The following is a 15996-nucleotide window of genomic DNA, read 5'->3' as shown; positions in this document are numbered from 1 at the left end:
TGGTCAAGAGGAAGGGGCCTGTGTCAGGCAGCAGGGCAAGGAAGGTCACCATAGGACCTTTGTGCCTTCTTTGCAGACATTGTGTGGGGTTGTATGCCCAAGAACATGGTCTTCGTTTTAGTTTGTCAGATATATTCTTCTCCAAAGTGACTTTTCAGCAGAGAAGCCCGACTGCTGAGCCTCCAGAAGACCGTGGCCAGCCTCTGGCATGAAAGGCCCTTGGCCATTCTGGTTCTTTCTCTCTGGAGCAGTCTGCCCAGCCATCCGTTTCCAAGGTCAGCTGCATGTTTTGCTGCAGCCAGTGGGGGATGCAAGCTGATGTGATACATAAATCAGAGGGGACATGTGCGTGATTCTGCTTTGGTTCATCTGCTCTGCCCATGAGAGAGTGTCCAGGCCGGATCCCCGAGGTCTGAAAACCCGTGAGCTGTGGAACTTTTCCTCATGCCACTAAGCTTCCATGGCAGTTCATTACATATTGACCTAGACAACCCTGGGCCTACCAGCTTGGGCCTGCAGAGCTGTCCAGACTGCTCTATTCTAGTCACTTAGGCACAGACTGAGCCGATGTCTTGAAGGAACAGTGGATTTATAGGTGGGTTTCTAGAAGAAACTGCAGTCTTGCTTCGGCTTTGCCATTTCATTCTGCCAAGACTCAGCATTTGTTGGCTGGGCTGCATGCTTCTGAAGCATGGTCAGGCTGAGGATTAGCTCCACTGGAAACATTGTAGTTAAAGGCATAAGTGAGGGGAAAAAATGATCACTGTGGTGAGTGATTTCCCTGCTGGTGCCAGGAAAGGTTAGTGGGAGAGAATCAGGAGCTCAGTGCAGCCAGCCCATCCTGTCTGGGCCTTAAATGGGGTGAGTTTCTCTCCACAGGGCATCTAGGTGAGGAGGGGGAGCCGACGGCTAGACAGAAATAATAATACAGGGGCACCCAGATGGCACAGCCGGTTGACTCTTGGTTTTGGCTGAGGTTGTGATCTCAAGGTTGTGGGTTGGAGACCCACGTCAGGGTCCATGCTCAGCAGACCCTCTACCCCTCCCACTTGTGGTGCACTCACTTTCTCTCTCTCTCTCAAATAAATAAAATCTTTAAAATAATTAATAATAATAATGATGATGGTTGTTTAGAAGAACTCTGGTATTTTTCGTTATTTTCTCAGGAAAGGACTGTAGGGAGGGATGTGATAGGGAGGTAGAAGGAGAGATTAAATTGACTCATTCTGGAAGTTCAAGGGTTAATATCACTCATTTCTGGGTTTCTGGGCATGCAGGAGGTAGGGGTGAAAGCTTCCAGAAGAAAGTAGCAGCTGTGGGAGCTGCTGAGAGCCAGTGGGACCCTCCTGTCAGTGTCATCCCGTGCTGTGAAGCGTCTCTGCCTTGTCTGTCCTCAGAGCTCTCTTGAGAACCTTGCTGTGGCAAGCTCTTACAGAGGCTTGCCTCAGACCACTGGCCCTGGGCTCCCACTTGGCATCTGTGGAGCTGTCCTGCATGTCCGCTTACCTTAAACGTCCTTCCATCCAAAATGTCTGTCTTGGTGTTGTGCTACATACCAAATGGTTGACCATAGCTCCACACGTGGAGATGCCGGCCTGCAGTGCTCGGGCCTGCAGGACAATCCGATGGGCCCGTTCACATGGCTCTGTGATGCCAGCTGTAGGCCCCAGGCCCTTTGTCTTTGCAGTCTGGTCAACTGTAATAAGAGGAATGGTGGGTAATGGAATAAGGAGCGTATCTTTTTTTATTGTGGCAAAATATGCATAGCTTGTAAAATTTACCGTTTGAGCTATTTTTCAATGTTCAGTGGCATGAAGTTTGTTCACAGTGTTGTGCAGCCAATACCACCGTCCATTTCTAGAATTTTTTCACTGTGTCATGCATCTGGGAGCATATGTCTTAGCTGGGGGATAATACGCTATCACGTAGAAATAGTGACTTCCCCATGAGCAAAGGCACTTTGCACACACACTGCGGATACTGCTGGAGCTTGGAGGTGAGATCCCTGGCACCTTGGTTTGGTTGAGCTTTGGCACTGTCTCCAAGGTTGTCATGCTTTCCTTGGTCAGGTTTTTTGTCTTGTGTTTTCTTTTCTTTTAGATTGATTTATTTATTTTAGAGAGTGTGCAAGCAAGCACAGGTAAAGGATGAGGGAGAGAGAAACTTCAGCAGACTCCTCACCAAGTTAGAAGCCCGGGGTGACGCTTGATCTCAAGACTCTGAGATCATGACCTGAACTGAAACCAAGAGCCAGTGCTCAACCAACTGCACCACCCAGGTGCCACTCCCCCAACCCCCCATCACTGTCAGGCTTACCCAAGTCTCCAGCCATGGGCCTTTGGAATCCCAGTTACAGACAGTTGAGTGACCAGGATGTTGGTGTGCTTCGCAGTCCTCAGTCCCATGGCCATCTGTTCGTACTCCATGCAGGGACAGCAGTGTCAGTCACTTGTGTTGTCCTCGGGCATTCTGTCATCAGGCAGCTCTGCAGAATGTGAGGTGCCAGAGAGTGCCTCCTCCATTTGACTCCCTTCCTGACTTGGCCTTTCTGGTTTCATCCCCCGACATCAGCAAGGCTCAGAGATAGCGATAATTAATTTTGTGTATTGGTTTGGCTGGACCACAGGACCCATATATTTGGTCAAATGCAATTCTTTTTTTTTTTTTTTTAAGATTTATTTATTTATTTATGATAGAGAGAGGCAGAGAGGCAGAGACACAGGAGGAGGGAGAAGCAGGCTCCATGCCGGGAGCCTGACGTGGGTCTCGATCCCGGGACTTCAGGATTGCGCCCTGGGCCAAAGGCAGGCGCTAAACCGCTGAGCCACCCAGGGATCCCGATCAAATGCAATTCTTGATGTTTCTATGAAGGTGTTTTTTTGGGGGGATGAGATTAACAAACCCATAGACTTTGAGTAAAGCAGGTGAGGGATGGGCCTCATCTAATCAGTTGAAGACCTTAATAGGAAAAAACTGATGAACCTGGAAGAAGACAGAAATCTGCCAGAAAAATGCCTTTGGATTTGACCTGTAACTCTTTCCTGGGCCTCTAGCCCACCAGCCTGTCCTGTTAGACTTACTGAGCCTCCATAATCATGTGAGCCAATTTCTTAAAATAAATGTCTATCCTTCCAAACAGATAGAAGTGATTTTATGTGTGTGTGTGTGTGTGTGTGTGTGTGTGTATACACACACACTTCCTGTTGGTTCTATGCAGAGGTTTTCCTGCACTCCACCTGGCTTAGAGGTAAATGTTCTTATAGGAGAGACAGATATATTAAAAACCATTCATAAATACAGTATGACAGGTGCAGCATTAGAAATGCATGTACAGTGTTATGAGGCCACAGGAGGGCACCTGGGGCTAAGAAAGGCCCCCCAAGGCGTGCAGAATAGGGCATGTGATGCACCCCTGCAGAAAGTGTCTGTGGCAGCAGGCACTGGAACGGGAGCCAGCGTCTCCCTCCCCACTCCCCTGGGCGCACCCACTGAGCCTGGTATAATCCTTTAAGCTGTACACAAGGGAAAAACCGAAGCTCCCAGAGAGTAAGTCATTTATCCAAGACTCATGGCTGAGAGGCCGTGGAGCAGAAGCAGTGGCCAAAGGGCTGGCGGGCTCCTTGTCCTGCGGTCTGTGTGTAGCCCGCGTCCCGCTCCCTGGGGCCCTCTCAGGAAGGGAGGAAGAAATAACCACGCAGCTCGGGGTGTTCTCTCTGACTTGGACATCTACGTGGAAAGTATTTCTGTGACTCACCTTTCAAATGTCCATTTAAGAAGAATCGGGGATCGTGGCATATTTATATCTGCAGTAGAAAATCCTCAAGGCTAATGGAGGCCTATTTATCCCTCCGTGCCCACACCTTGCCATGGACTCCCAGCAGTCTCCCAACAGTCTCATGGAAGATCTTGAGGCTTTGGGCTTTTTGACCCCAGCTCTCATAGCGGTGGAATAAGCAGGCAGGGAGTCATATTAAGTGAGGCTCTGAAAATTCTGAGATATAGTCACTTCTTGGGTTCTAAATGCTCTGTACCCTGTGAGACCACAGCTCATGCCTTCTTTTGGTAGAACCACTGCCATTTGTAGATTAGAGGCTTATGGTGTGCTCAAGAGCATATACTGTGTCCTGTGTCCCAGGTCTGCCAAGAACTGTCTCCAGCCCCAACATACTCTCTAGCTCATGCCCTTTGCAGAGGGCCTCTGAGAAAGGGGGCCAGCCAAGGGGACAGGATCCACCTATGCCTTTTGTGGTCTCCCTTGTGAGCTGGAGAAGACTGAAAGGAGAGATTTATACTGAAGATGTGACTTCCACTTTCTGGGGAAAGTCCTGTTGTTGACAGGTTGGTATTCCTTAGTCTGAGACATTAACTTTGCTCATTTTGGAAGCCTTGTGATATTTCTGTGGGGGTCAGAGAGAGACTGTCTCTATAGAGACTTACTGTTCTGCCTCTACTATGTCAGAAAGATTGAGAATCTGGTGGGAAAAAATTGGCCAGCAGTTTAGTTGATGTTATATTGACCCATGGTGACCATAGAGCCCTGAGATTCTTTGCAGGGTGGAGGGAGGGTCTGCTAATTAAAAAAAAATATCTCCTAACCTAGTCAAAAAGAGAAGATCTCTCCTATTTGAATGTGTTGAACTAGGCCACCTGCCTCTATAGTGTGAGACCTCCGGTTCCCAGCGAGGGGTGTTGGCAGGCGAGAGAGCCCCAGGGAGGGCTTGGTTTCCTGCTCAGTGAACTGACCTTCACTTGGAGGTGGTTGGGCTTTGGGAACCAGAATTCAGGATGGAAACTCCCCAGGCAAAAGGACCCCCGGCTCCCACCCCCTGCACATTGCTCAGTGTGTCCAGGCAGAGCCCAGGTGTGCATCTGTGAGGGGTTCTGTAAATGGGGTCCCTGCACCCTCTGTTTTTGGGGGAGGAGCTGATCTAAAAGCACCTCACTTCTTTTCAGCCTGACCTGTGGATCCACGACAGCTTTGTCTGGGGTTCAGAACAGGGAGATTGGCATCGGTGGAGAGCCTGCTATGTGCCAGCTCCATGCTTGGGCATTTCCCATGCGTTACTCGTTTTCTCCTCACTGCAACGTTAGGATGGAGGCAATGCTCCTGCCCTTTCCACTGCGAGGACCTGAGGCACAGAGAGGGGAGCTGCCTGGCCAGAGTGCCAGCCGTAAAGTGACATGACAGAGCTGGGATGAAATGCAGCCTTTCTCACCCCACAGCCCACCCTCCTAACCACCAGGCTGTGTGAGCAAATTTTCCTCACTGTAGACAAAACCACGTATCCATTTCTTACCCATCATGGTTGGTGTTTGATTGATGTTTTAGCACCAGTTGTCACAGTCTCCCTTATCTGAGACCTACTTTTTATGTTGGAAAGAACTTGAGGAATTGGCACTGGTGTTTGTCCTTATTTGATTTTTAATCTTTTTTAAATTCTAAGTGAATGAAATCTTTTGCTCCTGACCTAGAACTAACTGGATTAGCTTGAAATGTGAGGATCAGAGTGGGATTAATTAACTAGAATGGATTTTGCTTATGGAGTCAAAACCTGGGCAGGACAGGGGGCCTTCGTCCGTCTGTACATGGTGGGGACGCAGGCATCCATCCTGGTATGTTGGATGCGGTTATGTCACAGGATGGAGTTGGCTGGGGTACAAGACATCTGTCACATCATCTCTGAGTGTCTTGGAGCAAGTAGCTGAGAACTAATTCAGTCCGCAGTCTGTAGAGTGGAAGTGCCCAGCCCTCCTTACCACGGAGGGATTCAGAGGGGACAGTAAAGTATTAAGTGAGTCAGGCACCGACTGGACCAGATGGAACCCTGGCCTTCTCCCCAGGGAACTAAGAATCTACAACGGCTGGGATGCGAGTGGATGCCAAGAGCCCGCAGAATGCTGCCACCCATCCCTCTGCCGCGCCTCACCAAGATTGGAACTTTGGAATGAAAAAAAGCAAGGTTCTTGCCAGGGTCAGTCCTGCTGAAGGTTTAGCTAGAGATGAGAAGAGCCATGGCACATGAGCCTGCCCTGGCCATGGGCAAGGTAAGAGGCAATGTGAGAGAAGATTGGTGGCAGGAGTCAGCATGGCGATGAGATGGTGGTTTGCAGACTTTGCTGGAAAATAATCGGGTTCATAAGCCAAGGATGGCATAAAGCAGTGGTGTCCAGAACTTTCCATTACTATTAGCCCATGTGACTGCCAAGTGTTGAAATATAACTGGTATGACTGACAATTTGAATTTTTCATTTGACTTAATTTTGATTACATTAAAACAGCCACATGTATGTCTAGAGGCTACAGCCTGGGCATAGAGGTTTGCTATTAAAAGAAAATCACCTTTACATGCACAGGTGTCACAGACAATGGCCTTGTGAGGTACATAGAGTATAATGATCCTTGCAAATGAGGAAACCACAGCCCAGAGCAATTAAGTAACTTGCCCCAAATCTCACTGGCTAGTGAACAGCAGAGCCCACGTGCACCGAGCCCAGCGCGATGCCTTCACCATCTCCTTGTGGCATACTCCGTTCCTCTTGTGGCGGGTGAACGTTGCTTACACATTACAGCTCTCACAAGTGGCCGCCCCTGAGATGCCCCAGAGGACAGCCTCCCACATCACCATGGGCTCACCTGCCTAATTTCAGGGAGCTCAGACCCTGCACTCCTGCATTGCGTCCCCACTGCGAGGATGCCACCGTCCACTTGCTTCCTGCACTGTCCACCTGCTTCGAGATGAGGATCACAGCTCCTGATGTTGAGTGACTTCCCCGTCCCCAGAGGTGCCCTGCTCAGACGGGCACAACAGAAACAGGGAAATTTAAAAAAAGAAAAAAGAAAAAAAGAAACCGGGAAATTCCCTGTTCCATTCTGCTCTGAAAGAGAAGTAGGGCCAGTGGTCTAGACCTGCATCTCTGAACCCGATTTTCTTCAAGACAGGAAGAGTGCCAAAACCCTAGTGACAGCTTGAGACAGCTTTGTAGGTGCATTTAAAGAGTTCTTCATCTGTTACTGCAGCTGTCACCAATGTTCTTTCCAGAAGGTGGGTGGGGCGGGGCAGGTGAGCTAGGTCCCACCTCTCCAGGTCTTGGGAGCATTGCAGAAATGGGCTATAATAGTCGTGTGTTGCCTAGGTCCCCCCAGGGATTACTATTATAATCGGTATTTCCTAAGATACTTTCTGTTGTCATGTCAGTATAAAATATGCAACATGGGGCACCTGGGGGGCTCAGTGGTTGAGGATCTGCCGTTGGCTCAGGTCATGATTCCAGAGTCCTGGGATCAAGTCCCATATCGGGCTCCCCACAGGGAGCCTGCTTCTCCCTCTCTGCCTGTGTCTCTGCCTCTCTCTGTGTCTCTCATGAATAAATAAATAAGAAATCTTTAAGCAAAAAATATGCAACATTAATTGTAATGTTCTGGGGCAAAGTGTAATGCTGTATATTAATTGTCCTTCCTATTTTCCAAATCTACATATTTAAAAGTTAATAAATCATAGGAGCAAGAAAAACTTTTTTTAAGGAAAAGTGTAAAGCTTGGCAATGGAAAGATACATTTTTCTGCCCTACAGACACTTGTCAGACAAGCTTGTGGCTCAGATAGTAAAGTTTTCTGCAGCAAATTCCATATTCCCCAGGGGTGGATGATGCCCTGTGGGACTGAGACTGTTTTAGTGCAAGGATGCTCTCTCTAGATATGTGTAAGGTGAGACAGGACTTTTTGGAAGGCACACCAGCCAGCAATTACACAGCTAAGGGAAGGGTGTTTCCTTCAGCACTGTCTTCCTGAGGCTCTTACAGAGAGCAGCCGGCACAGACTGTGAGCGTGTGTGAATGTCCAGCAATGCTGCCTTTCTCGGATTACTGATCCCTAGGGCAGGCTTTCAAAATTCGTTTGTGTGTCTGCTGTAGTTGTAGCAATGGTGGAGTTGGGACAAGATTCTATTGGAGGCTATGATTTTCATAGATTTGTAGATTTATTCATTTAGCTAAGGGGTACAAGTTGACATCTTTGACCAGCTGAAGTAATTCAGTCAAAGCCAACCCAGACCAGTGGGATATTAGACCAAGGCGACCATCAGCACCTGTCAGGCTGAGCCCTCCTTGGCCAGGTTCTGACTGCCTGGCTAACAGTTCCTCCTAAATTGTGCCCCTTGTTGTGGACTTTTTTTTTTTTTTTTTTTTTGATGTTGTGGACTTTTGAAGTAATTTTTTATGTTACTTATTTAAATGTAGATCCTACTTTATATTCACTTTAAAAATAAACTCACACCAGAGGGGAGGGGGCTGGGGGGATAGGAGAAATAGGTAAGGGGGATTAAAAGATACAAACCTGAGACGCCTAGATGGCTCAGTGGTTGAGCATCTGCCTTCAGCGCAGGGCATGATCCTGGGGTCCTGGAATCGAGTCCCACATCGGGCTCCCTGCAGGGAGCCTGCTTCTCCCTCTGCCTGTGTCTCTCTTCCTCTCTCTCTGTCTCTCATGAATAAATAAATAAAATCTTTTTAAAAATAAAAAATAAAGGGTATAAGCTTCCAGTTCTAAAATAAATCATGGGGATGAAAAAAGTACAGCATAGGGAATATAGTTAGAAATATTACAATAACTTTTTGTGGTGACAGATGGTGACTACACTTGTAGGGATGATTATTACACCTGAAACTAATATATTATATATAGTATGTTACATATAATATTATAGTATTATTATATGTTAGCTGTACTTTAAATATCTTAAGAAATTGCATATAGCAAAAGAGTAAAATAAACTCATTATTTTATAGCAACAAGTGCCCCAAATTTGGACCGCCCTTGGACTTTGATGACTGTCACTTGTGGCCTCGGTCTTCCTCCAGATTTCCTAATAAGAATGTGAAGACCTTTGATTCCATACTTCCTCCAGATTTCCTAATAAGAATGTGAAGTCCTTTGATCCCCTGCTCCTGTGCTGGAGTGACCCAAGTGCCTTCTCCTTGGGAGGAGACTGGACAAAATGTGGGGAAATGCCAGTGCCCAGACAGGCCCATGTGCACACACAGACTCAGCAACTCCAGGGTGGCTCCATAAGGACTGCATGTCACTGGCTTGGAGGGAACCATATATCCCCCAGGAGAGTGAGAGGCTGGCCCCTACTGAGAGTGATCATCCTCTGCACACATGTCCCCAACACAGCATCTCTTAACAGCCACTTACATAGATTGGGGTTGTCTTGGGAAAGAAATACTGCAAGTTCCAAATGTACCTGTGCTGGAGTAACTCCTGATAAGGAAGTTCACTTGTAATTACATTTAGTCATTTTGTGATGAAATTGTATTATGTTTAGCATCTGAAAGCAAACATTTCAAAATATCTGTAATTCCAATGTAGAGAGATAGCTACTTGAGGAATAGAGTCAACATATATATAAACACACACACACACACACACCCCATTTTATAAACCAGTTATTTTGGGGATCCCTGGATGGCTCAGCGGTTTAGCACCTGCCTTCGGCCTAGGGTATGATCCTGGAGTCCTGGGATTGAGTCCCACATTGGGCTCTGCATGCATTAGCATGCATGGAGCCTGCTTCTCCCTCTGCCTGTATATCTGTCTCTCTGTGTCTCTCATAAATAAATAAATAAAATCTTAATATATATATATATATATATATATATATAATCCAGTTATTGCACTTAGGATATTGTGAACCTTTTACTATATACTTAAATAATTTTTCTAGATCATGATCTTTTAAAAAATTGCACTACTTAAAAGTAGGTAGGTATGATGGAATAATTTTAATCAGCCTCCTTTTCATGTGAGGTAATTAGGTTGCTGCTATATATATATATATATATTTTTTTTTTTTTTTAAAGATTTATTTGAGAGAGAGTGAGAGAACACGGGGAGGGGCAGAGAGAGGAGAAAAGCAGAGTCTGCCAAGTGCGGACTCTGATACGGGGCTGTCTCATGACCCTAAGATTATGACCTGAGCCAAAATCAAAAGTCGGATGCCTAACCAGCTGAGCCACCCAGGAGCCCCAGGTGGTTGTTAATTTTTTTGCCATTATAAAAAAACTTCTGAGATACATGGTTATATAAATATGAGGTCTTAAGTGCATTTCTGATTGTTACCTTAGGTTTAATCCCTAAAAGTGGAATTCATCAGTGCAATAGCATACATGTGTTTAAGATTTCCATCATGCTACAGAATTGCCCTATAGAAAGCACCGTACCAGGGCAGCCCCTGTGGCACAGCAGTTTAGCGCCACCTGCAGCCCAGGGTGTGATCCTGGAGACCCAAGATCGAGTCCCACATCAGGCTTCTTGCATGGAACCTGCTTCTCCCTCTGCCTGTGTCTCTGTCTCTCTCTCTGTGTCTCTCATGAATAAATAAATAAAATATTTTTAAAAAAAGGACCATACCAGCTTACTACTTTCACCAATATGGGAGGTTGGGGTGGAGGGAAGATGGTGTTGCTGTTGGTCCACACACATCGTACATTGAAATCAGTCTGTTTTCCAAGTAACAAGCTGACCTCATCACCAGCACTCCACCTATCAGCTATGGTGTTAGAATTCTTCAGATCCATAGAAATGCTGTTGTTGAAGCGATATGCAGGCAGTAGGCACGGCTCTAGGATGCTCACAAGGTTCCTGCCCCTCGTATGCACACACCTTCTCCCACTTACTCACTCAAACACGAATCCAGGCATTGCCGCAAAGGAATTTTGATTTCGTGGGTAAAATTATGGTCCTAAATCCATTGATCTTAGAAAGGAAATTTTCCTGGGTGGGTCTGACATAATTAGGCGAGCCTTTAAAAGGAACAGGCCCTTCATGGCAAAGAGATTATAGAAAGGAGGGATTCAACCTGAGGGAGGGTTTCCACTTCAGACTTTGGAGGTGGAGGGGCCATGCTATAAGGGACACAGGTGGCCTCTTGGAGCTGAGGACAGTCCCTGCCCAGTCCTGCAGCCAGAAGGGAACAACTTGAATGAGCCTGAAAGGATCCCGAGCGCCAGCTGACACATGGCCTGCCAACACTTTGCAGCCTTGGGAAACTCACCCATGCCATTTCTGCACTTCCAGCCACAGAACTGGAAGCTAATAAATGGGTCTTGTTTAACCCACTAAGCTCGTGGTGACTGACATGCAGCAAAAACAGATCTGAGTTTGATTTAAGATTTTATTTATTCATGAGAGACACAGAGAGAGGCAGAGACATAGGCAGAGGGGAGCCTGATGCACTACTCGATCCTGGGACCCTGGGATCACTACCTGAGCCAAAAGCAGACACTCAACCACTGAGCCACCTAGGTATCCCACATCTAGGGTTTTTTCAGCCAGATTGTGTGACTTTCTGGATCATTTTCTCCTTGACGCATTTTACTCTTTACCTCTCTCTTCACATTCTCTTCCTACCTCCCTGACCCTTCCTTTCCATATTTCCCTGGGAGTTCCTTGTCTGGCCACACTCCAGATGCTGGTGACCCCCAGGAATCCATCTCAGCCACTCTGGGGATTGCACTGCACCTGTGTACAGTTGACTATTACCCAGGTGTCCTCATCCCTGACCTCTGCCGACATAGGTCTTCCTCTGTGGCTTCTGCTTGCGTGTCTCTCAGGCACCCTCGACTCAGCCTAGTCCCAGCTGGATTTGTGTCTTCTCCACACCACCCCCTCCCACCACCACCTCCTCACTGCCTTTTCTTGTCCCTCTTTTCAAATTAGAACCCGTTTCTCGCCTTACTGCCTGAATCTGACCTCTCCCTTAAAAGTAGGAACAGTGTTGAAGACCAATTTCACTTTCAGGGAAATTGTGAAAACGATTTTGTTTCCTTAAATCAGAAGAGAAGAAAACCAAACACTTTTCAAGTTGAAGAAAGTGCTTTAATATATCATATTAATGTATTTGTCTTTATGACAGTGCAGTTGGTAGAATGCAATTTAAGAGGGGTCCACAGAAGCAGACGACCCGTGAGAGTCCCACATAGCCCTGACCCCACCTAGTTTCTATGGATGTGGACATTTGTACTGATGGTGGCATGTGTCCCCTTACCTGGCGGCCCTGAAAGTGGGGTAGGTGCTTTTTGAGGTGATCTCAATGGATGGAGCTTTGGTTCTTGGGAAGGGTTGCAAATCGCTGGTGATTTGGAGCTGCTGTGTTGGCCATGTCTGCCCTGGCAGGGGTCGTCTGAGCTGGGAAGTTCTCTCTTGCCTTCAGCTACTTGCCTCTGTGCCTCGGTACTTGTCTCACGATGAATAGAAGTGTGGCCAGTTCCTCCAGCAGGTGTGAGGGATTCTCTGTCCCCTGGTCAGGCACTCTAGTTCCATTCTGAGTGTCACCCCAGGGGGACTGTGACAGGTCCATGCAGCCCCTGCGTGCCACCCCATGGCGCACCCCACGGATGTGCGCACTTCCAGAGAGCAAAGGAAGAGCACGTTGGTCAGAGCAACTGAATCTAGTCTGGGAATCAAAGAGATGACATTTTGAAGGTGCGTCATGCTTTGAAGCCTGTTAGCCAGGAACCCAGGCAATCCACCTTCCAGAGGGCTAACTTTAGTGCTGAAAATGCATAGATGAGTCTTTGGCTCACGCAGTGCCCCAGCCAGGAAGCCACCCTGGCAAGAACCTGTTAGAAACATGTGATCCTCTCTAGGCTATTATAAGATCCAGGAGAGAATCAGTGTTTTCTGAACTCTCTGCTGTCAGAACTGCAGCAGGGCAGTGTTGTTCTGACATAGGATCAGACCTGCTCACGCCAGTCTCATCCCATCACAAATAGAGGGCTGCACGCTGGGGATCCTTGGGTGGCTCAGCAGTTTAGCACCTGCCTTTGGCCCGGGGTGTGATCCTGGAGTCCCAGGATTGAGTCCCACATCGGGCTCCCTGCATGGAGCCTGCTTCTCCCTCTGCCTGTGTCTCTGCCTGCCTGTCTGTCTGTCTGTCTCTCTCTGTCTCTGTCTCTGATGAATAAATAAATAAATCCTTAAAAAAAAAAAAAAAGGGCTGCACGCTTTTCAGGAGAGGGCCTTGCCTACTGTGCAGCTTTGTTGGGGCACCTGAGGTTGACGTGTGTGCAGCTCTGTTCTTCTCTCTGATGCCAACATGTTTCCCCTGCATCTGAAGCTCAGACCCAGCTAAACACTAAAGTGCGTTGAGGAACTCTCAGAATCCTAGCATTGACAGGGACTTTGGTGGCTGTTGAGCCCTCATTAGCTGTGCAGACCTTCAACCTGGCCTTGCCTCTCTCTGAGCCACCCATTCAGTTGTGGGTAGTGCTGAGGGCTAGCGGGGGTTCTGATGCTTGAACGCAGTGTTTCCTAGCCATTTGTATGTAGTCACTATGCTTCTGCCTTAGGAAGATCTTAATGATCATTTTACAAGACACCTCTCTTGCCAAAAGAAGCGGTTCTCGGACTCCTTCCATGCTCCTTCCCCAGGCTTAGTGCCACTCCCTCTGTTAGGGACCAAATCGTGCCCCTTAAATTCTTGTGTTTTAGTCCTAACCTCCAGTACTACAGGATAGGGCCTTTAAAGAGATAATTAATTAATGTTAAAAAGATGTAAAAAAAAAAAAAAAAGATGTCATTGGGGTCAGCCCTAATCTAACATGACTGGTGTCCTTCCAAGAAGAGGAGATTAGGACACAGACACACACAGAGGGACAGCCATCTATAGGCCAAGGAGAGAGGCCTCAGGGGAAACCAGCCCTGGCAGACATCCAGCCTCCAGAACTGGGAGAAAGTACCTTTCTGTTTGTGATGGCCACCCAGCAGACTGCTCCACCAACCCAGCACACCTCTCCTTGTGCCTTGTAAAGAGTAGCATCCAGAAGAACTGATCATGGTTTGGCCAAAGAAGCATAACATGGTCACCACCCATATTGTTATTATTTTTTAAAGATTTCATTTATTTATTTACTTATTTGACAGAGAGAGAGAACAAGCACATAGAGGGAGAAACCGGGTTCCTACCAAGCAGGGAGCCCGATGTGTGGCTCGATCCCAGGACCCCAGGATCAAGATCTGAGCCAGAGGCAGATGCCCAACCAACTGAGCCACCCAGGTGTCCTACCACCCATATTATTAACAAGCCAGGATCCTATTAACTTGGCTGGTCATGGCATCCAGTGACCATCTCCAAAGGCTTTCATGTTTGTTTTCTAGAACTATTCTTGCTCAATCCCATTTCTTGCATCTTATACCAGACGCAGTTACTTTTTGAACTTGGTTGTGGGATTTTACATGTGGTCCTGTTAAATTTTGCCTGCTTTGGGCTGAGTGTGCCAGTGACTGCCCCCATACCTCAGGTAAGACTTTGGAAACCACCTGGGGTGTCATCAAGGTTTGGGGCCTGAGGGGTTCCCACAACACACACCCCATTCCCCGGTGAGAACCCGGGGTTTGGATGGAGGATTTCCTTTTGAATGACACATGGGACAAAACTAACTGTCTCTAAGGTGGATATCAGGCTGCACAGTGCCCAGCATGGGTACGATGGGGTTTCAGGTAGGTATGAATCTCAGCCTTAGGTGCGAAACCCATGGTAGTGGCCACAAGAATTGGGCTTTGCTGAAGGAGAGAAGACAGGTTCTGAGAAATGTCCTGGCTCAGCCAAAATCACGTGTGATGTGTGACACAGGCAAAGCTGCTTCTCTATCCCTGGCAAAGAGATTTCTTCTGAGAATTGAGGTGAGAAAGGTAACAGAGATCCCAAAACGAAATGGAGTCCTCCCATGTTATGTAAAAGATGTTCTATATCATTAAGCCATTGCCTGCCAGGCTGCAAGAAAGTAGGGTCCTCCCTGAGTGTTTGGGACAGGATTAGCCCTCAGAAGATGAGCTGCTTTTGGAATTAGACCCATTCACCGATTCTTCATCTGTCTCAGGAACATCAGACACGGTATTTAACATGTGATTGAAGTAATCTGAGCAAGGACGGATATTGTGGACAGGCCTGGGTCCTCTCCGGGGCCATGTTGGTTTTTCACAACAGAGCATCATTGGCTGTCTGCATGGACAGGCCTGCAGTTCTGTGTCTCAAAGGACAGTCAGGGGTAGCCTCATGGCTGACCCAGTGTCTGTTGTCCCTGGGGCATCTGACAGGCACAGGCGAGCACTATTAGCTTGCGACACGCTGCCGTAAAGGTACCTAAAACATTCCACAAGAAGAACTGCAATCCCTTAAGGAGAACAGTAATTAGTACCCATATGACAAATTCTTCATGACTTGGTCAGTCATTGGGTGGACCGGACTCTTCTCAAATCCATTCCCATTTCCGGTGATCTCCCTTTTGGTGATGTTCCTGGAAGATGTTCATGGGACAAAGAGTGTAAAACTTGCTTGCTAATCCCAGTATAACCTCTTTGCTGGTCCTAGCAACTCAGGGGAGTTTTGAATCCCTGCTCCTGACTTCTCTTCTGCCTGTATGGTGGCTACTCTGAATAATAAAGGGCAACAGTAAATACAGATGCACTTTGTGTGTTAGAAAGCTGTGTTCAGGGGTGTCTGGGTGGCTCAGTCGGTTAAATGCCCAACTCTTGGTTTCAGTTCAGGTCATGATCTCGGAGTCATGGGATCGAGCCCCATGTCAGGCTCTGTGCTGAGTTTATAGCTTGGTTAAGATTCTCTCCCTCTGCTCCTCCCACTCCCATCCCCCCCAAAACCAACAACTGTATTCAAATGGAAAGTACATGGACAAGCTTACAGGTGAGGTGGCCTTAAACTTTTATTTAATGTAAATTAAAGCTCCAGACTGGGGCATGTGTTTGCGTTGACCTTAGCTGCCAGATTCGCTACTTGTAATAGTTTGACCCTTTTCTTCTCTACCTTGACATTTCTAAACCGAAAAGTTCTGCCAAGCCACCAGCTGCCTGGGCTCCATGGTGGCCCTGGGAGTTCCCCATGGTCTCTACAGGCTGAGGAGGCAATGGGGTGGGAGGGCTGCAGAACCAGCAGCCCATGGGAGAGGTGGCTTTTGCACCCAGTATTGGCCCAGCGAGGGCAG

At 47.5% G+C, this 15996-nt stretch overlaps 1 protein-coding gene across 2 annotated transcripts in view; it reads left to right on the top strand.

Moving 5' to 3' along the window:
* Window positions 1-15996, top strand: part of PGBD5 (piggyBac transposable element derived 5) — a 102033-nt gene that overhangs the window by 73451 nt on the left and 12586 nt on the right. The gene's annotated exons all lie outside the window — the stretch shown is intronic.

This window comes from Vulpes lagopus, chromosome 3 (genome assembly GCF_018345385.1).
Source record: "Vulpes lagopus strain Blue_001 chromosome 3, ASM1834538v1, whole genome shotgun sequence".
Classification (NCBI taxonomy): domain Eukaryota; kingdom Metazoa; phylum Chordata; class Mammalia; order Carnivora; family Canidae; genus Vulpes; species Vulpes lagopus.
The sequence above is the reverse complement of the archived record's forward strand: the minus strand, read 5'-3'. Positions and strand labels throughout refer to the sequence as shown.